The following is a 27,260-nucleotide window of genomic DNA, read 5'->3' as shown; positions in this document are numbered from 1 at the left end:
CAGCCTATCCCTGAAGGCAGTGTCAAGACCCAGCCGCCTGTGTATTTTCTGCCCTGCGCTGGGGCCCTCCAGGAAGCTTACTGAACCTCTCAACAGCTGCCTGCCAGCACTGTCCCGGATACTGGGACCAGGGGATGAGTCCTATAGGGTTCTGTCCTCACAGAGGTCAGTCTGGCATACTTTTCTCCTATATCCTTCTGCTCCACGATCAACCACTTTGGAAAGGAGGGGCCAGGACACGAGCCCCAAAGTCCGTGCAGATTGCTCTGTCCTCCAGACCCTCTTGCCCAATGACCCAGACACGACCATGTTAGTCCCATGCTCAGAACCTCCCGGTTATTTGTAGGGTGGCCTCGATGTGGTTGCTCAGTTGCAGATGCTTTGGAGGAAGAGAAGTATTCCAGGAGGCCCTGGCAAGGGACAGCATGGTGTCCTGGGATGAGCACGGTGTGCACATTAGCAGAGCAGGGCTCCAGTCCTGTTCTCTCTGCTCACTCTGACCCGCGATGCACCACTTACCCTGAGTCCCAGCCTCCACAGCTGGAAGCCAGAAGCTTAGTACCCCCAGTAATTGGGCGAACTAGACTCAGGAAGCGTATGTTCTGCTCCTCTCTCCACCTGCTGTTGCCTGGGGTCCACCTGCCTCTCCTCAGGCCTCAGCAACGCTCAGATACCCAGAGCTAGAAATGATATTGAAGGATGAGCTTCACCCTCTTAGCTGACAGGTGGGGAAAAGCCTCTTGCTTGGATCTTGTAGGTTCCCTGAGCCCCTGTGAGTGCTGGTTCCAGCACGCTCCACCACTGTTCTAGCACCAGAAAACAAAACCCTCTGGGTTAAGTATCAGGTCCTCAGAATGACATTGACTCTTCAGAATGATGTAGCATAAAACAGAAAAAGTCCATGGCCTACCGTGCTTCACAGGGCTGCTGGCCCCCTGTCCAGTTGGGCCACAGCAGCTGCACCAGGCCCTGTGGTAGGCAGTGTGGATGCTGTGGGGATCAGGACAGCTCACCCCGTGATTTCACAGAGCCCACAGTCTGAGGGACTGACTCGCAATTACATGAGTCTTGGTAAAGCACGGAAAGTGGGGGACTGCGCACATCCTGTGCTCAGAGCACTGTCAGAGGCTCTGAAAAGCTCTGGTGAAGGCAGGACCCCAAATTAGATTCTTTTGGAGTGACCTGACCCCCAAGGCCTGGCATTCAGAGCCCGTGTGATGAAATGGGCGCTTATTCTCCCAAGGGTGCTGCTCCCCTGGGGAGCCCAGTAGGGGGGCAGGGGGAGCTAGATTTTAGGCCCCTCGTTCTGCTTGGCGGCACCCTCGCCTTAGGGCACAAGCCACAGGATGCAGCTGCGAAGAGCTGGGCCCCCCATGGGGAGAGGATCCCAGCAGCTGGAAGCGTCATGAGCAGGGACCTCAGTACAGCCGATGAGTGAGCAATCCCGTGTTCTGTCCCAGGAGTGCTGAGCTGTGGCTCAGCTCGCCGGGTTCCCTGTGCCTGCAGCTGAGAGCCTTGCACTTGGCAGTGGGGGTGTGTTAGCCAGGATACAGAGAAGCAGAGGGGAGCTACAGGGGCATGAAACAGACTCAGAGAAAGAAGCCCGGGTGGGAGGCCAGGTGGCCCTACACAGACATGAGCTGTGGCCACCTGCAGAGGGGCCAGAAGCAGCTGGGAAGGTCCCTCTTGAGGTCCATGTGGTCCAAGTAAATCCCCCTCGAGAGCAAGAAAGGATTTCTGCGCTACACCCAAATAACCATCCCTAGAGGCAGTTAGGTTGGCAAAGTGGGCCCAGCAGGCTGGGAGCAGGCAGGGTCAGGACATGGGCTGCTGCTCACACAGGATTTATGTTGGAGAGACTTCACCAGCCTCCCTGGCCTCCCCAGGGGTCTTTTCCAAGCCCTTTCCCTGGCTTCAGCTAGCACTCCAAGGAAGGACCATTTAAGCCTGTTCTTACTGCCTGCCATGCTGGGATTGATCAAGGACCCTGAGGCATCCCCTATGCACCCCACACACACAAAAGGTGCACAGATTCTGTTTAGGGCCTAAGTGCTCTTCTACCCTTGAAGGCACCCACCAGCACCAACCCAACTTGCCCTACATCACTTGTCATGAGGTAATGTGGAGAGCTTCCCTGAGAACAAACTGGGAAAATGGAATTCTGAGATGGGGTCCATCCCTATGGTATCCACAAGAGGCTGTACGGAGTCCTCCTGGGGATGCGGGGAGCCATGTTCCCAGTGCCTCTAAGAGGGCTTGTCAGAGTGGGTGTTTCACAGACTTTTGATGTGTGAGCAGGTTGTGAGGCATCAACAGGGTCTAGGCCGGCAGCTTCCCCAGACAAGCCACAACCAACCCCCTGCGTTCCTACCTGGGCCTGGAGCTACTCTCAAATTTCAAGGAGGTTGTTCCGCTAAGCTTTCAGGAGTCAGCACTCACTTTAGAGCAAATGAGTTGCAGCTACCTCTTGACCCATGAAACCAAACAGAAACAAAGCCCTAGCTGAAGCCCCTGACTCTCCCTGTGCCTTCTGTCCTTCCCGGTAAGTGCAGGGGGCCCAGGGGAGCACCTGACTGGGAGAAGCCCTGGACTCACAGGGAATGTGGCTCTTGGCTGCCCGTTGCTGGTGACCCATCCCTAGGAAAATCAACCCAGTCCGCGCACCATTCCCACCACTGTCGGGTCTCTCTGAATTCATGACACTAACTAGAAGTGGATCCCCAGTGCTGCCGGGACCCTACCTCATTTTCCTGTCCCATCTGCCCCTCCTCCTCCCAGGTGCTCACTGCATACTTCCAGCTCTCCCTTTAACTCTTCATCCTCCACCCTCCACACTCAGCTGATGGTCTGGCTTCTAAGTCAGAAGGAAAGACAACAAGAAAGGGAATTCATGAACTCCACCTCTGTTTCATGCCACCACCGTCACCTGGCAGAAAGCACTCTGCCCCCCTGCTGTCCTACACCCAGCCCTGGAGCCCAGCTTCTCACCTGCCCAAGGACACCTCTCCTGACACCCCGTCTTACCTGCACCATAAATCTTTCACCCTATGTCAACACACCAACAAGCTATAATATTTCCCATCAGAAACAAAATGAAGCAAAAATAAAGCCAAACCTGACATGGTATCTTCCAGCCCTTTGTCCCCTACCATGTCTGCAGTATTCCTCTGCTTCTTGTCACACGGAAGTCCTCAGAAGAGTGGTCTGTATTTCCCGTGTCCACTTTCTCTCCTTCCCTCTCTCTTATCTTTCTTGAAAAACCCATTCCCAACGAGAATTTTGACCCTACCATTCACTCCACTAGAACTACTCTTTGTCAAGATTATCACTGAGCCATCGGGAAATGCAATGGTCAGTTGTCAATGTTCAGCTTCCTTGGTCTATCAGCAAACCTGGCAGCATTGGTCACCCTCCTTTAAACACACTTTCTGGTCTCCTCCTCATCCTCCAGACATTTAAATACAAGGACACCCCTCGGTCAGTCCTCAGATAGTCCTCAGATGCTCTGTGTTCAAAGCAGGTGACCTCATTCACTCTCCTGGCCTGGAACACCATGCAGAGGCTAAGTAACCCAGGCTGACCTCTCTCCTGGGCTCCAGGCTTGGACACCTGCTCCTTCTCTGAAAGTGATCAATTTGCAAAATGAAACTCCTGTTTGCCACCTTCCTCCCAACCTGTTCATCCCCCCACCCCCATTTCTATGAATGACAACTCCTTGCCTTCCAGTTGCTCAGGCCAAAACTGTATAGCCATCTCTGATTTATTTTATTCCCTTACAACCCTGAACTAAACCATTAACAAACCCAATTAGTTAACCTTCAAAATACACCCACAATCCAATCACTTCTCACTGCTGCCATCTTGATCCCAGCCCCCCTGCAGTGTCCTCTCGAAGCAGCAAGAGCAGCCTGCCATGCTGCCTGGCCATGCCACCCCTATTCAGACCCTCTAGTTTTTAACCGACAGAGGTCGATGCCCACTGGCGCCTGTCACCTCTCTGACCTCACCCCTCTCTCTGCTCCAGCCACAGTGGCTTCCTCTCCCTGGAACAGGCCAGGACTGCCCCTGGCAGGGGACATTCGTACTGGGTAGCCTCTGCCCAGATATCACATGGCTTACCCCTTCCTTCATTCAGTCTCTGTTCGCCATCACCTTATCAGAAGAGACTTTGCAGACTCCCCAGCTTGCACAGCAGCCCTCCCCCGATGCATGTGGCCCCTTTACCGTGCTCAGCTTCCTTCCCAGCCACAGAACCTTCCGCCATGGTTGCCTGTGAACTGCCTGCTTCTCCCCATGAGAAGGTTAATACCACGTGGGAAGAGAGGGGCTTCATCTGCTTTGCTCACTTTGTGGCTGGCACAGAGAAGATGCTAAAGAAATATTTTTGGAATGACTGCCAAGTAAATCAACAGGTTGTTAACACATGGGAGCATCTCTGAAATGAAAATAGCAGTACCCACCTTACAAGGCTGCGTCTTCGTTTCCACACTCAGGGGCACATTGTGAAGTCATTATTTGGAACCAAATCCACCTCCACTCTGCACCTATCAGTGGTCACACACACACACACACACACACACACTCACACACACACACAGAGCCTCTTATCTAGAATCCCCTGTGCCTGACCCTGCCCCCAGAGTCTTCAGAGCATGAAAAACCAATCTGTGTCCCAGATTGAAGAATCATCCCTGTCCCCAGGGGACCTCCTTCTGAGTGTTCCTCACTCCAGTGGGGACCTGCACACATCTCCTATGCAGACTATAGGGGTGTCAGTGACTCTACTGCTGTTTCATCCCAGGCCTGACCTGGGGCAATGGATGGCTGGTTAGTCCTCAGGGGAGGAGGTCAGGGAAGGAGCCGAGACCTCAGGGAAGGCTGATGGCAGCAGGGCAGTGTTCCATTCTCCTGGGCAGCAGCCCGGCTCTGCAACACAGCGGGGAAGTTGCTCGGGAGGAGTGACTGGTCTTGGTCAGTTGGAAGGTGCTTAGATGCAGCCACAGGCTCACCTTGTCCTGCCTGTTCTAGGCATTTCCCTGAACATCAGCCCAGGTCACATGGGCTTGGAGGCCGTGAGGAAACAATCATTTGGGGCATTCCTGAGCTCTGGGGGAGGCGAGCCTCCTTCCGGCCACTCTGGGAACCCTCGAGAGCCATATCCAAACCTTGATACCTGGGAATGATGCCTGCCAGGGACCAGCTCTTTCCAGTTCTCTGTGGGAACTGGAGGCTAATGCATTCACTGTACTTCTCCTTATGTAGGCAGGACAGAGTTCCCAGTGGGGACAAACAAACACCTAGATCAGGTGCTTTCCATCCCGATGGCATTTCCGGAGCAGCCCCTGCCTGCCAGCCCACAGAGCTGTTTTTCAGATACTTTCTTCTTTGGGGTTCCCTACCATCCCACAAGATTACAGCCCTGTCCCATGTGACAGACACAGAGACAAAGTCCTAAGTGACCACGGAGTCTCCATATCTCAAAGCTGGGATCTGGGGGCCCAGACTGATGCTAGGCTATTTGGCTCCGGTGCACCTGGCAAGCCCTTCCTGCAGTTTGCAGAGCTCCCCAGGCAGAAATGGTGGGCAGGGGCTGCTGGGCTCAGGCGGGGTCTGACCTGTAAGGTCCACGGGTATGTCTGGGGCTTACGTGAGAGTCCATCTAGAGGAGGTGCTCAGTAGGCTCAGGCTATGAAATCACTGGAGACTGTCAGAAGCAGGCATTAAAAAAAAAAAAAAAAAAAAAAAAAGTGAAATAGCACCAAAAAAGAATAGTATAGAAAACATTGGCATATGTCATACCTACTAGAAAAGTTAGCACACACACACATGTGTGTGTGCACGTGTGTGTTTTACAATGTCAAATCCAATTTTTATTGTAGACTATCCTCACAAAATGTACCACCCTTGTGCACATAAAATCCGACAATGAATGTGGCTTGCCTCCCTGAGTAAAAGGAAAGAAGTTATAAGAAGACACCAGATTTCTTTGACTTAATGAATTAAAAAAAAAAAAACACAAATGTTGCATACATTAAACAGGACACATCTGATGGCATTTTTTTTTCCTTTCCTAAACAGCTGTAGGCTTTACAAGTAAATGATGATATTTCAGAACCAAAGCAGCATGGCTGTAATCGCTACCCTGGATTGAGCTCTGTGCTTCTATATTGACACTGAAGGCTGTCCTTCACGGGGTGCCTCGGCTCCTAGCACAGACGAAGCCAGGGAGGCCCAGAAAGGTGCTGGGGAGCACCCGGAGCCTAGGTGCATGTGCTGGGCTGCAGCACTGGAATCCATGCACAGGTATCTCTGACCAGAGGCTCTTTCCTTGCACTCTGGAAATGGCTGGATATGAGCTGTCCCAGGAAAGGCACAGTGCTTACTCTGTGCTTTCCTAGAACAACTGAAGCTGCCAAGGCCTGTGTTCTCAAGTGGCCTTGTGAGACAGCCTAGTTCCAATGTGGCAGGGCTCATCAGGCCCCTGCTCATCTGCTCAAACCTGCTCACTGGATCTGGGCTGCAAGAAGCAAGGGCCTGGCACCCAGGGTCCTAGAAAGGGAGGACTTGAACCTGAAAATTCTTAGAGAGGAACCTGGGGGGGGTCATTTCTTGGGCAATCAAGGGTGCCAGGGATACTGTTCAGATGCCCTTTCCAAGTCCTTAAAGAATGCAGTGTCCAGTAATCTATATGCACCTAGACAGTCCCAGTGGCTGCCTGTTGTCCTAGCAACGTGACTAACAGTGCCCTTTCTCTCTCAGAATGTCCTATTTCAAATGATAGATCCTATGGCCACCTCATCAAATAATGAATAAGTGTGTGGAATCTGCTAGGCTCGTGCCAGAATGGCAAAGGGTCCTGCTTCACCCAGCCCTCTTCCTCCTCTGTCTCCTGCTCTCCTTCTAGCAAAGCCTGGACAAGTCTTGGCTCCATGTCCTGCTTCCTCCCCTGGCCTTCCTCTCTTCACGCAAACCTGGAGCTGCTTCCCAGCCCGGCCTCGGGCTCCTCATCCTCTCTGGAGGCCAGACATGAGACAGGGAGGCCAGCTGAGGAGTGGAAGGAGCACAGGGCCTGTGGTCAGTGCCCACCCCATCACTGACCACACATGAGACCTGGGGAAGTGTCCAAGCCTTCCGGAGCCCGGGGCTCCTTATCTGCAGTTCCTCCTCTGTAGCTCACTGCACAGGGAGAAGGGACAGCTCTGGACCGCTCTGGGGGTAGCTGGGCTGCTACCTGAGTGCAGGGAAGGATACCAGCCTCACATCCATTGCAACCCTTCACGTGCCAGGCTTATGACACACTGGTGCTCCATGCTTCCTGAAGGGGAGCTGGAATTCCTGATTTGCAAATGAGAAAAGTTGAGTTAAGCACTTTCCTAAGTCATGTATATAGAAGTAGCAGAATTTTTTTTTAATTGAGCTATCCATATCACAGTTATCTTTCCTTCTCGTGGGTCTCAGACTTACCCTTGAGGGGTAGACGGGAGGTGCCAGGCGATGGAGGGGTGATGGTGACTGGAGGGAGTCTCTCCACCATCTGCTGGACTGGGGGCTGCCCTGGAGTGCAGGGGTGACAGGAGTCACCCTCGAGTCTGGTACACAAAGTATACACAAGTGTCTCCTGGGTGTGACATATTGGCTGACAGGCTCTCATCATGAGCAGCCATGGGTGCAGGAGGGTGGATGTAAGAAAAACATTCTTGAGCTAGAAAAGGGAGTTAGATTCTGCCCTGACCAGTCAAGAAAGGTGCTGGAGGCTGATACAGAGTAACAAGAATGATAAGCATAAGATGATGCCAGGTAACATTCCCTAAATGCTGATTATGTTCCAGACTCAGCTGGCTGCTCTAGGTCCATGAGCCCATTCAACCTGACATGCTCAGGGGAACCTGAGTGACGTCTCAGGGCCCCCTGGGATCAATAGCAGACATGGGCTCAGCACCCCTCCTCTCCGTCTCCACATGGCTTTGGTTTGAAGGCTAACATTTGGGATTTTGTGGCAAGGTAAGTTGGGTGCCAGGGAGAGCAGTGCTAAGTCAGGGTTCCCCTTCCTGGCTTTGCCATCAAACCCTGCCAGAATACGGATGTTTCCCTCCTTTCTCGGGGCTGCCTCCCATTTATAATCTCAGCAAAGTGCCAGAGCCGGATGCTCCTGGCCATGCTTGTCCCTTCTGCTGTGTGGAGGATGTTCCTTTGCTGGAGGCCATGCTGGAATAAAGGATTTCAGTCCTCTCCTTTCAGCTCCCCCCCCCCCATCTCCCATTGTGCTCCTGTTGGGGTACTTGAAGTGCTCCAGGGCAAGACATTGTCAATGAAGTCGGGGTTTAGGAATTTTTCCAAATTCCTGTGCTTAGGGGGTCTGGGCTTGGCTGTAGGGCATTCAGCCCCACAATCCACCCACCTTGGGCTCAGCCTGCCACGTCCCTTCCCTTTGCCACCTTCAAGGTCCCCCAGCTCTGAGCTCAGCCCTCCCACCAGATGCTCCACTTCTCCGGGGCTTCGGGCCCTACTCCCCTTGGCCCTGGGTCCATCAGCAAGAGTCACCGCTCTGCCCAATTTCCTGGAAATATCTAACTCCTAAGTCTCCATCCTTGGGTCACAACTAACTCAACACAAGGAATTCTAAGTACTTGTTGACCAGAATACTGAAACAAATGCCAGAGGTTATACAATTGCCATGTGCTACAGCTCCCAGACCCACAGCTTCAGAGTGGTTGGGCCAGCCACGTCTCTGGGCTGGGCCAGGGGATCCTGAGAGCCGCCCATCCCTGCGAAGTTTTGGCACACGGGGCACCTCTGATTAGAAGTCTGCTGCTGAGGACATGGTTTGAAAATCATTTATGCTCCTTTACCTGTGAACTGAAAATTTTGCAGGATTTTACTGTTTCTTAATTTTGCTGATGGTTCACAAACCCCAGATCTCCACAGTTTTGAACATATGTGTTCTTGGGATTTGAGCTTCCAATCATCCTTCCTTCCCAATTGTTCTAGCTTCAGCAAATTCATTCCCCCAGCTGTCCTGCCAGGGGGCCCCAGCACCAGCAGTGCCAGTGGGGCAAAGGCAGATCCCTCCATGGAGCAGACAGATGGCCACCTGGCCAAAAAGAAACTCATAAATACATAAGGTTTCCAAGTAAAATAGGACAGGTGGTGCCCTCCTCTAGGGTCCCTGCATACTCACTCCTTAGCCTGGTCCCCACTCAGAGGTTGTTTTGAAGGATATAACAGAAATGTTCGATGCAGCTTGGAAATAATTTCCATTTCCTCTCTTCTCCCCCACACACCAGGAGCTATTTTACAGAGATCAGATCAAAGTAGAACAAATTTGTGACATCCCCAGCATAAAAATGCTCCTTCTCCACAGTTTTTGTTCACACGTTCATACCCTCCAGCATCAAAGTGAAACAAAACAAGACAGAAAAAGGCATCCTCAGTGGGTTTGGGCTTGGAATTGTGGCAAGAACTAAAGACATTTATGAGAAATCTCACCTTAGAGACTTAGCCAAACCCAAACACTCAATCAGCCAAGGGGGCTACGTCAGCCTTTGGGAGCAGCTCCAGCCTCTATCTGTGACTCCTCGGGTATGTCCTCCCATGCCTGGTGCAATGAAGGGTAGGTTCATGGACCTTGCATTTCCCAGAACCCAAAATGGAAGTAGTCTGACTCTCTGGACATGGCCAGTGGAGGCCATCCATGGTAGGAAAAAACATGCAGAGATTTAATGAGAGTCTGGAAGAAAAAAAACAAACTGAAAAAATAAATGGAAAACAGAATTTATAAAATAATATCAAACATTTTATTTTAAACATGTGAGGGATGCCTGGGTGGCTCAGTGGTTGAGTGTCTGCCTTCAGCACTGGGCGTGTTCCTGGGGTCCTAAGATCGAGTCCCACATCCGGCTCCTTGCAGGAAGCCTGCGTCTCCCTCTGCCTGTGTCTCTGCCTCTCTCTCTCTCTGCATCTCTCATGAATAAATAAATGCAATATTTAAAGTAAATAAACAAACAGACAAACAATGTGAGAAGGGCTTATGATGCCCTTCAACTATTTAAGATTTTGGAATCAACTGACTGAAAAGGATCCCAATAGGAGCAACGTATTAGATTCTGGAGCAAAAACGTCAGCCTCCTCTTGCTTTGGGTTCTTCATTGTGCCCAGTAAAGAGTGAGGTTTTTATAGGCACTAAATAAAAATGTTCTGCTTGGATCTCACCACTCCTTTATTTGAAACCCTCCAAGAACTTCCGAGGGCATCCCCTCCACGCACCTTTCCCTTCCCCATCCTCAATCACATGGGCTCCCTCCTGCCTCCACCAGGGTCCTCAAGTGCACCTTTCCTCTGTCCAAGTCCTCTTCCCAGACCTTCCACCTGCCCCCCCATGCCACCTATCCCTCAGCTGGATCCTCCCCTCCCCGGGATGCCTCCCTGATAACCATGTACCCGGTTTCCTTCACACCCCCACAGGCCTCTGCATCATCTCTGAGGCAGACACTTTCCTCCAGCGCACCCAGCTGTCCCTGCTAGGACACCCTCTGAGGGCAGCTGGCCTTTCTCAGGGTCCCCTCCCTGAAAGTCCTCTCCCATCTTCCAGCAAGATCTAAGTCTGTTCATCTTCTCTCTGGGGAAAGCCTAACTCACTACTACGGGGAGGAAGGCAACAAAGCTGTCACATTTTAACTATTTACAAAGCAGCGCCCTGTTTTTGTTACTGTTACCCATATGCCCTGAGGATATTTCATTGATGGAATTATCATTTGAATAATGTGGCAAACTCATGTTTTTCTAAACAAGTAGTTGCATTTGCAATATATGTTAATATATTGAACATAAAGCATAGTATTCATTTTATTAAAAAAGAAAACGATTTCGTTTAGCAAGCTTAATACAGAATACTGTAACTCCCCACGATTATAGACCGAAAGCATTTAGGAAAACTGGAATATACTATTTTTAGCATGCTTGTGCAAAACCCCCAGAGGACTTACTCACAAGTGTCTATCTTAGTTGGCACTCTCTTGCCCGTCAATATTTAGAAAGGAGATTATTGCCTTAGCGTGTTTTCAGTGAGTATATGAAATAAAAGAGAAGGTAAATCTGAGAAGGGGATTTAGTAAAAGAAATACAGAAAAGCAGATGTGAAAAGTAAGTGGAGAGGTGCAGAGCATTCCTGGGGCAAGTCCTGGGCCAGGGGCTCCCAGTGAGAGCTGCACGTTACAACCCCGATTCCCAGGCTGTGACCAGAGAAATCAGTCTTGGGAGTGGGATGCAGACAGAGTAATTCTTTGTCTGTGGGTAATCTCATGCTGCAAAATAACTGCTCTGGACCAGTGGTTCTCAAATTTAAGGGATTAAGAGAATTGCCCAAGAACTTCTTAGGACGCAGATTTCTTGGCTGTACCCCCAGAGCTTCAGATTCAGCAGGTCTGGGTAGGGCCGAAGCAGGCACATCTCCAACAGGTCCTGGGGATGTGATGCTACAGGCCTGGGACCTCAGGGTGAGAGAGGGCCTGTGCTCTGCAGCTTGGGGCACTCAGCCTAAAACGTTAAAGTATTGGATGATGTGCAAGCAGTGACCATGTACTGTTCCAGGAGCAGGAGGGCAAGAGAACTGTGAGATTTCAGGATTAAAAAACACACTCATCCTCTAGAATGTTAATCCTGCCTCTTGGTCTCTCCCTCCATGTGCACAACTCCCCTCTGGTGCAGGGAGATCCCTGTCTCCTAGGGGAGTCCAGGACATTTCTTTCAGATTCTCCCTTAAATGAAGCTGAGTTTTTTGTGCTATATCTTCTGTTCATTGCTCTCAGCATACCTGTGAGAGAAGGCTGTGTCATCCAGGTGATGTGAAGACTAGGGGAGTTATCATCTTGATTTCTTATTCAAGTTTCTCCCCAGTATCTCTTTGGATGGGGTACAGTACCCCCCCGCCCCGGTTCCGGGCCCATGCTAGCCCCTGTCTGCATGCTCCAATGTTTCCAGAGCATCACCTGCTTACTCTCCAGTGCCTCATCTCTTTGAACTCTGGTATTTACTTATTTATTTGCATTCAAATTAGTTAACATATAGTGTAGTATTGGTTTCAGGAGTAGAATTTAGTGATTCATTAGTTGCCTATAACACCCAGTGCTCATCCCAACAAGAGCCCTCCTAATGCCCATCACCTGTTTAGCCCATCCCCCTATGCACCTCCTCCCCAGAAAGCCCCAGTTTGGTCTCTACATTTAAGAATCTCTTATGGTTTGCCTTCCTGTCTTTATCTTGTTTTTCCTTCCCTTCCCCTATGGTCATCGGTTTTTATCCCCAAGGAGGTAAATCCCTGTGATGCCTTCACTTCACTCTGACTAGACTTCCACAAAACCAAGTAGGGTGGGTGGGAAGGGGTGGAAGTGGCATATGAACTTGGGCACCAGAGGGCATAGAAAATCTGATCCCATCTCTGCCACCAGCTGTGAGACCTTAACAAAGCCCATCCGTGTCCCTGATTTCGAGTCACCACCAAATGCCTTTGTGGCCAGAATCTGAGGTAGTGACTTACTACCGAAGGAAAGCTCTCTCGATTTGGGGAGATCAGCTCCCACCCAAAACCCCACCAGCTCTTTGAAGCATCTTCTTTCTCAGCTTGTGGAATAAAAGGCTTTGTGGGGCTGGTGAGGTTGATCCTGCACTTTTCTCAGGGCTGGGGACCTGGTCAGACTGCCCTTCTGGGGGCTAGACAGTGAGCCCAAATGCCCAGAAACAAGGCATCTGGGATCCATATGGTGTGTTCTTTCCTCTACAGGCTTCACATTCCACCTGCCTTGGGACCTCAAGAATGAGATTAGATAGATAGATAGATAGATAGATAGATAGATAGATAGATAGAGAATGACTTCACCAAAGAGGAAGAAGATGAATCTACCCAAGCTCCAGCCACTAAAATCATTAGGGCTGGGCAATGCCAAGGTCCAAATGCTGATGTCAAAATGCTGAGAATCTCCCATGCATATCTTCCATCCTGCAAACTCATTGATTCAATTACTTGCTTGCACATCAAAGGCATCTCAAATTTGCATAGATAAAACTGAAGTCTTGAATATCTCATTTGCCTTACCCTAGTGAAGTTGAGTAATTCCCCTCCATTTTCCTACCTCGGTAAACCATGGGGTCACTCCAAAAACCCAAAGTCACCTGTGATTCCTCAGCAGCAGCCCCACCAACCCACCCACCCTCGTCTCCATCCAACCCATCAGCAAAGCCAGAGGGATTGTGTAAAAACCAACTCAAACAAACAAACCCCCCAAAAAACCAACTCAAACTCAGACTCTCCTAAGAGCTTCCCATAGCCCTCAGCCTCCATACCTGCTCACACCTGCCCTTGCCTGTCGCCTCACCTGGCAACACAGAGAGCTCTTGGTGAATGTGCAGAGAGAGAGGGGCGAGCTGGGAGGGGTGGGCGGGGCATCCAGAGGTGGAGGGCTGAACTAGTGCTGGAGCCTTGAGGACACAGGCATTCTGCCCATTTGCCACTTCCAGGCTGTGGACCCAGACTCCCTCATTAATGTCTCCATTGCTCTCATTCCATTACTGGGACTCCCTGAGTGTAACCAGTACCCGGGAGTATCATTCTACTCAATTCCCCATGGAACCGAGGGCAGACAGCTGCAGGAGCTTCAGTCTAAAGGAACAATCCGGGTTTAGTGCATATCCTGGAGACTCAGGCCCCAAGACCATGTTTAGAGACATTGCCACCAAAAGAGGTTACTTTGGGCAGCCCCGGTGGCGCAGCGGTTTAGCGCCGCCTGCAGCCCGGGGTGTGATCCTGAAGACCTGGGATCGAGTCCCAGGTCGGGCTCCCTGCATGGAGCCTGCTTCTCCCTCTGTCTGTGTCTCTGCTACTCTCTCTCTCTCTGCATCTCTATGAATAAAAAAACAAACAAACAAAAACCTTAAAAAAAAAGAGGTTACTTTATGGGTTGGACTCTGGGGGACTATGTGGACTATCTTCTGTCACTTTCCAGACCCAGCCCCACTCTCTTGGGCCTCATCTCTGATGCTCTCTGCATCCCCAGCAGGAGGTCAGGACAGCGACAGTGGGAGAGGTGGGGTCAGGAGATTTAATTCTCTGGAATCTGTAGACCAGGTCAGTCCTGGTTTCTGCAGTTGGAAGTCTGGAGCTCCACCCAGGGTTACTTCCTGACATTGTACCAGGTGACTGCTCCCTCTCCCTCCTCAAGGGGAGGTAACCCTGTGTCCTGCCTGCACCTTTCTAAGGAGTCTCCTTATTAAACTCTTCTGAAATGACCCTACCTTGAGTGTGCCATCTCTTTTCTGCTGGGATCCTGATTGCTACACTCACTATCCCATTTTAAGGTTACATTTCCCCATGATGTCTGCATTTCATATAACAAGCCAGTGTCACATTTTAGTAAAAGTGAACAGCAAAGATAGAGAACAAGAAAAAGTAGCATTCATTGCACTGCATGGTCAGGGTGGGGGTGAGGGGTGCTCCCTGACCTGACTCACTCTGGGCCTATGTTTCAGCCCCAACGAGGACACAGGGCTGACCCAGGCCCCTGCATCTGAGCATAAAAATACCTAGGGGTGGATTCTAAACTCAGTAGTTATGATGACACCAAAAGGATTTGCTGAGCACGGCTCAATTCTCACTCTGGAGTGAGGCGTTCTAACCTTAGTCTACATTACTTCCATAGCTAGACCTGGGCAGACCTAGGCTCCAATCAGGCTTAACCTGTGTGACTTCAGACAGGCTCCAATTCTCTAAATCCTCTGTGCTCCAACCTTGTCATTGGCAGAGTGTCACTTGTGGGGAGAAATAAGCAAGATCATGTATTTAAAATGTTTAGCATAATAAGTGCCCAGTAAGGGCTCAAACATGGAGGTAATCTACATTATAATTATAAATGCTACTTTATATAGAGAGCAGCCTATAAGCCCAGTAAGGTAGGTTTATGGTATACCCACTTCTAGTCTCTTTTTCAGAAGGGGATTGTGGCAAGGGGCATCTGTGTCCCAGTCTGGCCTGGGCTCTTTATCCTGTCCGTCCTCTCCTGTGTGACCCAGACTGCCTTAGGCCCAACTTGCTCTGCCTTGGAGCTGTGGAGCCTTCCTACCCAGGTCTTTGTCACAGCTGGCAGAAAATCTACAGTCTGCACATCCGTGATCAAAGTGAATTCCACGTACAGAGGCATTACCACTTGACGTCTGAAGAAGAAAGATCCCTTATTGGGTCCCTAGGGCATCAGTTGCCAGCTGGATGGTCAGTGGGAAAGCATCTTGCTGTAGGTCATCTGAGGGCTCTGTGACTCGCTCAGGGTGGTGTGGGGGCCCTTTTAAATGTTTGCTACTCAGGAAAAGTTTTTTCCCAAATGTGATTCAAGCTCTGTGCCTCCATTGGGCCCCTACTTGAATAATTTCCCATGACAGTACCTTGTCCTTGCTGGCCACCCAACCACTCTGCCCACCATTAAAGACTTCACCAAAGCCTTTGTGAGTCAGAGCAGTGAGTTGGATGGCCACTGTGAAGGCATCAGCAGATGTGAAGGTAGGAGAGTAGGCCTGAAGCTCTATGTGCCCTGGCCTGAAACACCAAAGACACCCATCGTCCATCTCAGATGGGCCAAGAACAAATACTTGCTAGGAAGTCTTTTAGGATGGCACTCCAAGGGACAGCTGGAGCACCACAGACTTTGCCTCTCCCTTGCATCTGTCCACTCCTTTCTGCTCAAGTGTGGCCCAAGTCCACAGGAAAATCAAGAAGACCACATTTGCAATATCTGTGTAGCTTGGGTTCCATGGTCTCCACCATATAGCCCTGCCTCTAGCTACATGACACATAATGAGCAACAGGTTTCCCTATGGCACCACACCTTCTACCCACCTCTATTGGGTGTTCAATAGCTCCTGCCAGCTAGTTTGATCTTTAAGACAGATTCATTCCAATCCTTCTTCCCAAGTGAAATTCTCCAATTTGTGTGTGTGTGTGTGTGTGTCTGTGTGTGTCTGTGTGTGTGTGTCTGTGTGCCTTTGGAATAAAATCCAGACACCACTCCAGAGCCCAGCAGCCCAAGGAGCTCTGCCTCTGGTTACCATCCAGTGTTCACCAAAACTACCCCTCTCTCCATTTTCTGCCATCCAACCTCCTCAGCTGCTTCTGTGTCCCCTGGCCAAGTCCAGCTGGCTCCCCTCTCAGGACGTTTGCACTGACTGTTTCCTTTGCCTGGAGCACTGACCCGTCCATGTTCCCACAGCTGGCCCCTCTTCACCCTCAACTTAAGGAAACCCCCTTAGAAAGGCCTGCCCTGATTGTACAAGGCAGACCACCCTCTCCACGTGAGCGCCTTGCCCCATTTAGGCAATAAGGGTGCAAAGGCATTTCCTTGATAATTTGGTTTATTATCTGTCTGTGAACATAAGCATCTAAGGACAGTTGTTTTCTGTCAGTGTCACCAGGGCCCTAGAACAGTGCAGAGCACATAGTAGGTATGTCATGAATATGTGAGGACTGGATGGATGCAGGATTCCTCAATGTAGAGACACTGGGTCCCAGTTCCAGGACAAAGGAGCCAGGTAAAGCCCAGCAGCCATGCTGCCCTGTGGGTCTACTGTGCAACAGGCCTAACGGAGGCAGAAATGGCCACCCACCCTGTTGAGCTCAGGCCCGGATGCCCCCGTTGAGGCAGACTGGGGTCCAAAAGCAGCACATGCTCAGACACATTCATTCAAGTGTGGGGAGCATGGGGGAGGCATGGGCACTGGGGATTCCAGCAGGCCTGGGACCAAGGGGAAGAGGCCAGGCTCGACACCGACTGGTGGGATCCTGGGCTTTGGAACTAGGCCGCTTGCCCAGACCACAGCTGGCTGGGCTCCGCTGGGCCTCCCCGGGGAAGGAGAGCTGTATAAACAGGAAGTCCACTGCCTTTGATAAGTCTTAAGTCCTTGTAGGTCTCTTTGTCCCAAACATTTTCTCTACTGGTTTGAGGCCTAGGCTCTGGTACAGGAAAATGAATTTCACACTTGTCCTTCCTGACTCAATCACTGTGCAGGAGGGGCCAAGGGAAGAGAGAGACAGAGGAGGAAGGGGAGGTGGGGGGGAACAGGAAGACAAGAGAGAAAAAGATGAGAAATGGAAAGACAGGGAAGGACAGGGAAGGAAAGGGGAGGGTGAGTCATGGAAGAAGCAGCGAGGCAAGAACTGAGTGATCATAAACTTTCTCTAAAGTCACCTGGCTAAACAGAATGGACTTCTGAAAGCTAAAGGTATTTTGAAGGCACTCACCTAACCTAGGAATTTCTGTGCACTCCTTGCTTGCAAAACACCCAAGTAAGAGACACCCTCCTTCTGATGAAAAACGAGTCTCATCAGAAATTCCTTCTTCTAGCACATACTCTCCTCCCAAGGAAGGCAGCCAGAGCCTGGGGCAGGGGGAGGGTGGGTAGGGGGTGTCGTGTCCCTCTCCCCCAGGAACCAGCATGTGGTCTTGCTGGCAGCAGCAGCAGCCCACCCTGGGCCCTCGGAGAACAGACACCAGATCAGGAGTTTCTGCCACGCTGGGCCGGTCATGCTGGGATTCACACGGGTCCTGGCCACTCGCTTCTCTGAGAGAAGGCAGTGTTGATGACCAGCAGTGAGACCACACTGCTAGCAGCTATCTGCATGGCCTCCAGGGGGGCCTTCAGTACTTTAAAGCCCAGTTTCTTCATCTGTAGAATGGAGAGAATGAGAATAGCTGAGAATAACACTGAGAATAACCTCTCAGTGTTACTGGCAAAGCTCAGGAGGAACAAGGCAAGGGCAAGTTACCTGGAAACAGAATGCGCGTGCCACCCGGAAATCAGACAGCAAGGTTGTCTACTTCACATCGCATGTCCGAGGAGGCAGGTGGGTCAGGTCACATGGCCACTAGACTTTCCACTTGTTCCAAGCGTCCAGCAGAGGGCAAAGATGTGTCTTCCAGTTTTTCAACAAGAATTCATTGAACGTAAATAGGGCATTGGCTGGCACTTGCTGGAGTCTGTGCTCTATGCAGGGACTGTCGAGAAGAGTAACAATGGTCATTGGTTCTCAACCACTTGCTTCACCCATCTATCTCCTTTTATTCTTCCCACAGTCCTGTGTGGTGGGTATTATTCCCATTTTACAGATGGAGAACCTGAGGCTCAGTGAGGTTGAGTCAAGTCCAAAGGCCATTTAGTCATTAGGTGGCAGGGCCCTCTAGCACTGGCTAATTCTCCAGCCTCACTGCAAGGATAGATCCTTGACTCTGAGGACCTTGGAGAATGGGTAGAAAACAGACATGAAAATGAGTAAGATGTTGTGAGATGAAGCTGTGGGAGTAGGAGAAGAATGCTGTGCCCAACCTGCTCACCCACCCATGCCATGGGACAGTCCCATGGGCTTGGCTCTGGGGTAGAGAGATACAAAGTGCAAGGGAGGGATAATCCTGGCTCCTCTGAGGACAGACAGGGAATATGAAGTGGCAGAGGTAGGGTTCATAAAAGGTCATGCTGGGGGAACAGGTCAAGCTGTACCCTGAAGTATCTCCCTCTATCTGACCTCAGGAACTACTCCAGTGACCTCACATCAGTGTGTGCACAGCTGTAATCCAGTGCATTGGAGACTTCCCTGGCACCTCCACTAGGATGATGGTAACAGGTGAAGCTGGCTCACGCTGATCTGGTCGAGGTGTGTGCCAGCACTTGTCTCACCACTTTACTGAATAGCTCTTACTATTATCCCAAACAACTATAGGAAGGGGGTATAATTATTAGCTCCTTTCACAGATCAGCAAATGGAATTTGTGATAGTTCATTTTACGTGTTAACTTGACTAGGTCATGGTGCCCAGTTGTTTGGTCAAAAACTAATCTAGATGTTGCCGTAAGGATATTTTTGGGTGTGAATAACGTTTAAATCAGTAGACTGATTGGAACGAGTTATTCTCCATAACGTGGGTGGGTCTCATCTAATCAGTTGAAGCACTTAAGAGAAAGGCTTGAGGTCCTCTGAAAAGGAAAGTGTCTGCCTCCAGGCTGCCTTTGGGCTCAAGACTGCAACGTCAACTTCTGTGGGAATTTCCAGTCTGCCGGCCCGTCTTGTAGATTTTGGGCTTGCCAGCCCCAACAATCATGTTTGCCAAAGCAAACTTCCCTTCCCATGGGCCCCATTAAGAAAGCTGGTTACCTGCCATGGATCAGCAAAATAGCCCAGAATCTTCTCCCTTGGGTAAGCTGATAGCTGGCACTGGCTCAGCAGTGAGTCAGAGTCCATCAGGTGAGGTGCTCATGTGGTGGGGTTTTTGCTACCTGGCCAGGCTCCCTAAGGAGACCACAGAAACCCTCCTCTACTCAGGATCAGAGGCTGCAGGGCCTGTGTCCCAGGTCTATGACTCTCTCTTCCCCTTCTCCCCAGGTCGTGGAGTTCCCACGGTGCCCAGGTGATGTCCCAGGTCCTAGCAGCACACCCAGAGCCACCAGCTCTTGGGGGAGGGCAATACTGAACTCCACCCTGTATTTCCATGGCCAACTTGGTCTTGCAGAATGACTCAGAGGTTGAATTAGAAAGGACCTAGTGAATGAGGCCATGGCATTTGTCAAATCATTTTTCAATGAATTTCAAAGATCTCTTCTAAAGTGACCACCTCCTAGGAGCACAGGCTTTCCTTGTGGGTTCTCTGGGAGGCTCATGTACTGTTTCCCAAGAGCTTGGATTGCTTCAATCTTTCCTGGAGGCCTCTGTGCCTGAGCCAGGCAGGGCCTTGGGTTCTCAGCTTGGCCCAGGGTCTGGGTTGCCTGTGAAGATCTCCTTGGATATCCTCAGTGAATAAATGGCTGTTTTCAGATTTCCCAGAATCCATTCCCTCTTCCTAATGGCACAGAGGTTCCATTTTGCAGAATCTTCTCTCTCCTTCCCTAATCCCTAATCCCACCCATGGCATTTTGCTCAGGGTATCTGAGAATTGAGGGCTTCCTTCCCAAGCCGGGCCAAGGGATGCCCTGTGGGAGATGGAACCTTCAAGAGTAGAGAGGCAAGGGCAGAAATTGTAGTGGGATGGGGCTCCTCCTAGTGCTGGTATCTGGAAGAGAAATCTGGGGGCTGCTGAACCCCCAAGGCAATGCTGGTCCTGGTGCTATTTTTTTTTTTTTTGGTCCTGAGCTGATTCTCCATTGCTCTTTCCAGCTATGCATCTAACACAAACAGCCTCAGAAAAGGTTCCTGTTGCCTGAGTGGGTGGGGAGGGGCAGGGATGGAAGATACACCTTTCTAGTAGGTATCTGAGACCTGAATGACTTTGAACATGGAGGCTAACAGAAACTTTTAAGTCAACCAATATATACGCCGGGGATTACACACGTTTAAACACACAGGTGTGTTTTGTTTAAGAATTTAAAAAATTATTTAATTAAAATAATTAGGAAAATTACTCTCGTGGCTGCCAAGCAGGGAAACCTGTGTGGGCCCCAGTGGGATGGAGAGCTTAGAGCTCCTGAGACTGAGGGTGCTGCAAAGGAGATCATCCCAGGAGCGCCGGCTGCAGGCATGAGGGCCGGTAAGCTGTCCCCTCTACTCCCGGAGCTGCACATGAAGCTGGGGAAGAGCATACGGGGCTTTCGTCCCACCCTTGACTGGCTCCCTAGCCCTCTTCTCCCTCTTCCCTCCACTCTCCACCTTGCAGGGCTCAGCTATACCAGTCGTCCATGTGACTCGCTCTTAAATCTGTACTCTGTCCCATTTCACTTCCAAAATTCAGTCTCACATTTTCCATGGCCACCTCCAGCTGATGCCCCACTGACACAGCAACCTTTCTAAAATCTGTCCTCTACTCATCAGGTGATATACAGAGAGAGAGAGAGGAATACGTCAAAGACAAGAAACAAGAGAAAACGTGCTTTGGAGAAGCAATGTCGTGTTTCTGCCGTATTCCCCTGTCTCCCTACACATTGCCTGGCTCTTCACGGGTGGGAGGCCCTCCCTGGCTGCTCCCCGACCACCGACACCACCACCCACTCGCTGGCCATCATGCAGGTTTGAGGCCAGGAACCCTGAAACCTCTGCCGCCCTAACTCGTCTTCACTTTCTTTGAACCACATCAGCAGGAGTATCTTCATTGTCCCCCTCTTCGGATTTTCTCTTCAGTTCCCCTTTGCCTGTTGAATCCTCCTCAAGCCAAGGTTTTATGTTATTTGACACGTACACACATGGCCTCCTGCGTGTGTCTGGCCCCATGCTCATCAGCTCACACACATCAGCTCACTCGCTGTTCCAGGTCACCCCATGAGGCAGACCCTTCTCTCCCTGGCCCAAAGCCCTCCACCCTGCCCTGGTCCCCCTCCCCACCCCATGCCATAGGACCAAACTGAACTGAGAGGGAGCACAGCTCACCAGCCTTGGAGCAGGGAGCAGGTGCCGACACCACAGCCAATCACTGCCCTGTTCTCTCTCGCCTAAGCACCATTCACTGCTCCCCAAACCAGGAAGCATATGAATAGGCCCTTCAATCTGACGGTCCAGGACTTTTCTGATCTGTGCATACCCTTTCCGGGTGGATCTCCTCTTTACCTTCCAGTTCCCACTGCCTTCTCCCTGGCATCCAGATCAATGGCTAAGAGGCAAGTCATCCTTAGTATCCACTGTGCACCTTCCTTAAAAGAGAAGGGTCTCTAGGGAGGAGAGCTCACCAGCCCCTGCCCGAGGTCAGTACACTCAAGACTTTCATAAGACATACAGAGCAGAAATCAATAATTGCCCTTCAAATGTGCACTATGACTTTATTCCCAGTTAAGCCATTGTGGTATTTTAAAACCTCGCATCCATCATCCTAGCTCATTAAAAATAATTGTGAGTTACAACATTCAATACAATAATTAGGAGTTCACAGGCAGGTTCCTTGAAGTCCCTGAAATCCAAGTGCCCTCCTTCCCTAGTTTATTGAAATTTGAAAGCATGTCTTGTTCTTCAGGTTCCAGGTGACCCCGTGTAAAAAAGCCACTTTTTCAACCCAGAAGATAGTTGGTATGCATCTGACTATAAGAACTATTGATTAATTTTAAAAAGTGTAGGATGTTTATTTTTTTTAACCACTGAGAGTGCCCCCACCCCCTCCAAAAAAACCATTAGGATTCTTCCCCCAAAGAGTCCCAGGGACAACTTAACAATGTATAGGAAATCCAGAGGAATCTGTGTTAGTTGGATGCTTCTGAGCCATACCTGGAAGGAAAGAAAGAGCAGAAAGTTAAAAAAAAAAAAAAAAGTTATGCCCCAAAGCTGTGCAAGTAACCAAGGGAGGAGAGATGGTAGGTCTGGCTGGGAAGCTAGGTCTGGGGGGCTCCTACACCTCGGTACATGCCCAGTTGGCACCCTATGCGGAGGGACTTGACTTCCCATGGGTTCAGGGTCACCCTGTCCTCTGCCACTGGGACCTACAGTCCCTGTGGGCATGGAAGTGTTGGTCCCTGAGTGGTGCAGAGAACTCACATGCATTTGGAGGACTGCAATGTATCTATATGCCCTAGGATCTCAGAACCTTCCAGTCAACCCTCAGAGGCATGGTCGCTGGATACCTAAGACTTTCAAGTTGTCTCTAGTCTTCTCCTCTACAGGGGACGTCTGGGAACCTGTTCAATCCCAAGATACTCTCTTTGCATTTTCGTTTTGCTACTTTTTCCCATTTTTCTAGGTTGGCCAAGTTAATTTGGGGATCTTGGTTCTGTCACCCAAGGCATTTGAAATTCCTCCCAGCTTCATGCATTCAAAGTCTTGATCAGAGTGTCTACAGTTGGCTGGTATCTCGAACGCCTTTTCGGCAGCTTGCCGTTCTGCCTGCCTTAATAAATGGCACCAAGAACTGAGTCTGGACCAGAATTTAGGGCTCTGAGATCCCCCCAGAGAAAGGTGGAGTCAGGATTCTCCTTCATGCGAACTGTTTAACAGTCATCCCTGCCTCTCTCAGCTGGATTATGACTCATTTATGCCCAAGTAGAAAGGAGCGTGACTTTGTCTACTGCATTTTTTCAATTTCATCGATGTTTTCATATGTTAAAGATACACCGCGTCTGTATTGACAGCTTGCCAAAAGTGTTTCCCAGAAAAACTTTAAGGAATGAGCCCAGATGAATCCTTCTGTGTCAGAATGTGGCGAACCAGGTTTATCATCCTTACTCTCCCACTTTTTTCCCACAAAAATATCATGGCTCTTTCCTTCCTAAAGAAATGCGTTTCCCTCCAAAGCAATCTTATTATTTCGTATATATTCCCAGTGTCCTTCATTACAGGTGGCTCTGGGCCAGCACAACACTGACTGTGAAATTCACAAGAAAGCCCTTCTGGATTGGAAAGGATCCCTTACTAACTCCAGTAATTATGACATTTCTTTCTTTACATTAATAAAGCAACCCCCAATGTGTTCTCAGCTAAGTTAATTATCAAGTTAGAATTCTATAGCCTGTACATTATTGTATTCTTTAAGCTTTAAACTGATCCATCCTATAGGCCTGGTTTGTTGAGGGTTCGGGGGCACATAAGAAGATGAAATGAGGGGGACTGGGGAGTTAATGCTTGACAATTGAGACCTCTTGGGATGGTTCAGAGAAGGCCGGATTCTGGGGAAGAAAAACAAAGAAAGATGAGACAGGAAGAGATGAGAAGCCTTATGATTTGGTTTAATGAGGACTGTTTGGGGAGCTGTGGCTTTCCGCCATACCAACAAAATCCTCCCTTAGCTAACCTGAGGGCTACATCAGAATTTTTCTCCTAAAGATTTTAGTATTCCAGTTATGTACTACTCTCTATCAAATGTTCCCAAAATGCAGTGACATAAAACCACTCCCATTTCACTATGCTCACAGATTACATAGGTCATGAGTTTGAACAAGGCAGAAGGGAGTAGCTTGCCTCCTCTTCATGATCTCTGAGGCCACATCTAGGAAGACTTGAGTGGCCAGGGGTGACGCTAACCATGTGGGGCTGCCCTGGGCTCATCTGGAGATGCCTTCACTCAATGTCTGACCCTGAGCTAGATGGCTGACAGCCTACGCTCTGCTGTGCCTGCTGACCACAGTGCCTCCTCCTTGCCATGTGGTTTGGGTGGCTTGCAGCGCAGTAGCTGGATTCCAGGAGAGGGTTCCTGTGATGATTAATTTTATATGTCAACCTAGCTAAGCCATGGTACACAGATATTCGGTCAAGTGCTAGTCTAGATATCACTGAGAGGCGGGGTTTTTTTTTTTTTAATTTTTAAAGATTTTATTTCTTCATGAGAGACACACACAGAGAGGCAGAGACACAGGCAGAGGGAGAAGCAGGCTCCATGCAGGGAGCCCAACGTGGGACTGGATCCCGGGTCTCCAGGATCACCCCTGGGCTGAAGACAGTGCTAAGCTGCTGAGCCCCCCAGGTGTCCGGGATTTTTTTAAAACTGAGATTAACATTTAAATATAAATAATAGTGAAAGGAAATAGAAGGGAAGAGAGAAGAAATGGGTAGGAAATATCAGAAAGGGAGACAGAACATAAAGACTCCTAACTCTGGGAAACGAACTAGGGGTGGTGGAAGGGGAGGAGGGCGGGGGGTGGGGGTGACTGGGTGACGGGCACTGAGGGGGACACTTGATGGGATGAGCACTGGGTGTTATTCTGTATGTTGGCAAATTGAACACCAATAAAAAATAAATTTATTATTAAAAAAATCAGTAAACTGAATAAAGCAGAGTACCTTCCATAAGGTGTGTTGGTCACATGCAATCAGTTGAAGGCCTCAAGAGAAAAAAGACTAACCTCCCCCCAGAAAGAAGGGATTCTGCCTCCAAACTGCCCTGAAACTTGAGAGTGCAGAACCAGCTCTTCAACCTGCCCTTCTACTCTGATTGTGGATTCGCGAGCCTCTGCAATAGTGAGTCAATTCCTTAAAAATTTCTCTCTCTCTCTCTCTCTCTCTCTATTTACCCCCCCCCCCAGGAAATCCTAATATGTAGGGACCAGAGAGAGAGAATCTCAAGGGAGCTCACTGGAAGAAATGAAGACTGAAGTACCCAGGCCTTCTTTGGCTGAGCCCCAGAAGTCACAGAGCATCACTTTCCTGTGCTCTATTAGTTAAATCCAGATTCATGGCAGGGGCAGGGGGGTAGCCTACCTTTTGACAGGAGGAGTGCCAAGAAATATGGGCCAATGTCTTACAACTGCACACTATAAAATTTGTAATAACCCTTTGAGAACTAAGACTGAAGACAGGGTAAAGTTTCCTGACAATTGTCTAGGAAGCTGGGTGAAGAAGCACATCTGTGCCAAGAGCCCTAATACCATGGGATGGCCTCTGTATGCATTTCCCTTCTAGAGACAAGATGAGGACAGTCAGGGTCACATTAGTCTTAGGTCTCAGGTAAGACCAACTGCCGGATGAACTGCTGCCTTGCCTTGAGTTTGGGAGAAGCCTGTAACACATGGACCATGGATCTAAATATCTGATCGACCTAGGCAACTTGGAAGAGCACATGGGGGCAAACCCTGACATTCTAATATGGGTTAGTTGGTGGGGTGGCTGGGCACATGAGCCACAAGATGACTCCTCTCAGTGTGTTTCCTGTATGCCAGATTGTACTCAAAGTTCTTTCATTGTCTCCTTTAACTTTTAAAATAAGTATGTAAAGTAATTATCTGTTGCTACACAAATCACCCCGAATGCTAGTGACATGAAGCAACACCAATTGTTTCATCATTTATTCTTGTGGCTCTGGGTGGCTAGGCTCAGTGATGAGGGTAGGAGTCACCTTGAGGGTCACTTACTCACAAGTCTGGCTGTCGATGTGGGACTGGATGGGACCTCAGAAGGGTTTGTCAGCTGGAACATCTGCATTGGCTTGCTCATGAAGAGCGGCTGGATTCCAAGAGAGAATATCCCAAGAGAACCAAGCAGAAGTTCTATGACCTCTTATGACCTCACTTTGGAACCAGGTAGCATCACTTCAACTGCATTCTATTTGCTACAAGTGAGTCACTGAGGCTAGATCATACTTAACAGGGGGAGTGTCAAAGCATTTTCAGACAGGTCTAATAACCACTGTACACAGTATTTCTTTTCCTCATTCTACTGAGGAAACCAAAGCCTTAATAGGCTGAGTTGACCACGGTGGTTCACACAGATAGTAAGTAGTGGAGAGACCTGAAACCAGCCTTGCCAGCGTCCAAAGCCTGTGCCTTTAACCACTGTACTGCCCTGCCTCTGTGTGAGCCTACATTCTAGCAGGGCACACAAGACAGATATGTAAGGACAGAAGTTTTTATAAGCACCAGAAGAAAGGAGCTGATAGGCTACCCCAAAAGCAAGGAAGGGATGAACATATCCTGAGGCAGGTAAACTAGAGCAGAATGGGGGAGGATCTACGTAAAATCAGAATGTACAAAGAGAGGCGCCTGGCTGGCTTAGTGGGTTGAGCACCCGACAGTCTATTTCAGTTCAGGTCATGATCTCAGGGAGGAAGGTGGAGGGGTCCAGGCATTCCTGGCAGACACAGAATGAGTGGATATGCAGAGGCAGGAACACACATGGCAGCCCTGACTAATAACTGACTGTGCAGAAAAAGATGCATGGAAGAAATGCAGTAGACATGGACTGCCACCTGATTAAGAATGTGCTCGAATGCCAGGTCGAAGCCTTTTGCTTTCATTTAGAGCTATGCTTTTCAAAATGCAGTCCCTGGACTGGCAGCACGGGCAGCAACAGCATCATCTGGGAACTTGCAAAAAATGCAAATTCTTTACCCTACCTCAGCCTTACTGAATCAGAAACTCTGGGCATGGGGCCTGCGTTTTAACAAGCCCTGTAGGTGATTCCAATGCAGGCTTGGGTTTTGAGACCCTCCCAGCTATCTGGGAATTTCTTGGCAGGTTTGATCGGAGCATGCTATGATCTGTGCTGCTCTTAAAGCAGATCACCCTAGTTGCGGTGTGCGGGGCAGGCTAAATATAAGAGAGCAGACTTGGTCTCCAGGAGAGAGGTAATGCACAACTGGATTAGTGTAGGAAGAGAGCCCTCCCTCACAGCCTCCCATACAGACCTCACAGGCACAGTTGACGACCTAAAATTTCTCTAAATATTTGAACCACGTGGCCCAAGAATTGGACTACAAACTAAGGACCCAGGGGTTAAGTTACAGACGCGGTTTCCTGTTATGCAATCAAGCTACTCTCTGCAGTTTGCCTGGGGAAGAGCATTGCTTGATCGAGCATTTTCTCTTGGCTTCCCATGCTTCATTACAGAGTCTCCTGGCTCTGCCT

The 27,260-nt window shown here is 49.8% G+C and overlaps 1 long non-coding RNA gene across 1 annotated transcript; it reads right to left on the bottom strand.

Annotated features, from left to right (window-relative positions):
- Nucleotides 1-22,033: 22,033 nt before the first annotated feature.
- LOC140621208 (uncharacterized) lies at nt 22,034-25,907 on the bottom strand. The gene is made up of 2 exons (XR_012020951.1): nt 25,770-25,907; nt 22,034-22,200 (listed from the first exon to the last, which is right to left on the bottom strand). It is a non-coding gene; the product is annotated as an uncharacterized lncRNA (long non-coding RNA).
- Nucleotides 25,908-27,260: the final 1,353 nt, after the last annotated feature.

The sequence above is a fragment of the Canis lupus genome, chromosome 29, assembly GCF_048164855.1.
Source record: "Canis lupus baileyi chromosome 29, mCanLup2.hap1, whole genome shotgun sequence".
NCBI lineage: Eukaryota > Metazoa > Chordata > Mammalia > Carnivora > Canidae > Canis > Canis lupus.
This window is presented reverse-complemented; position numbering and strand designations above follow the sequence as displayed.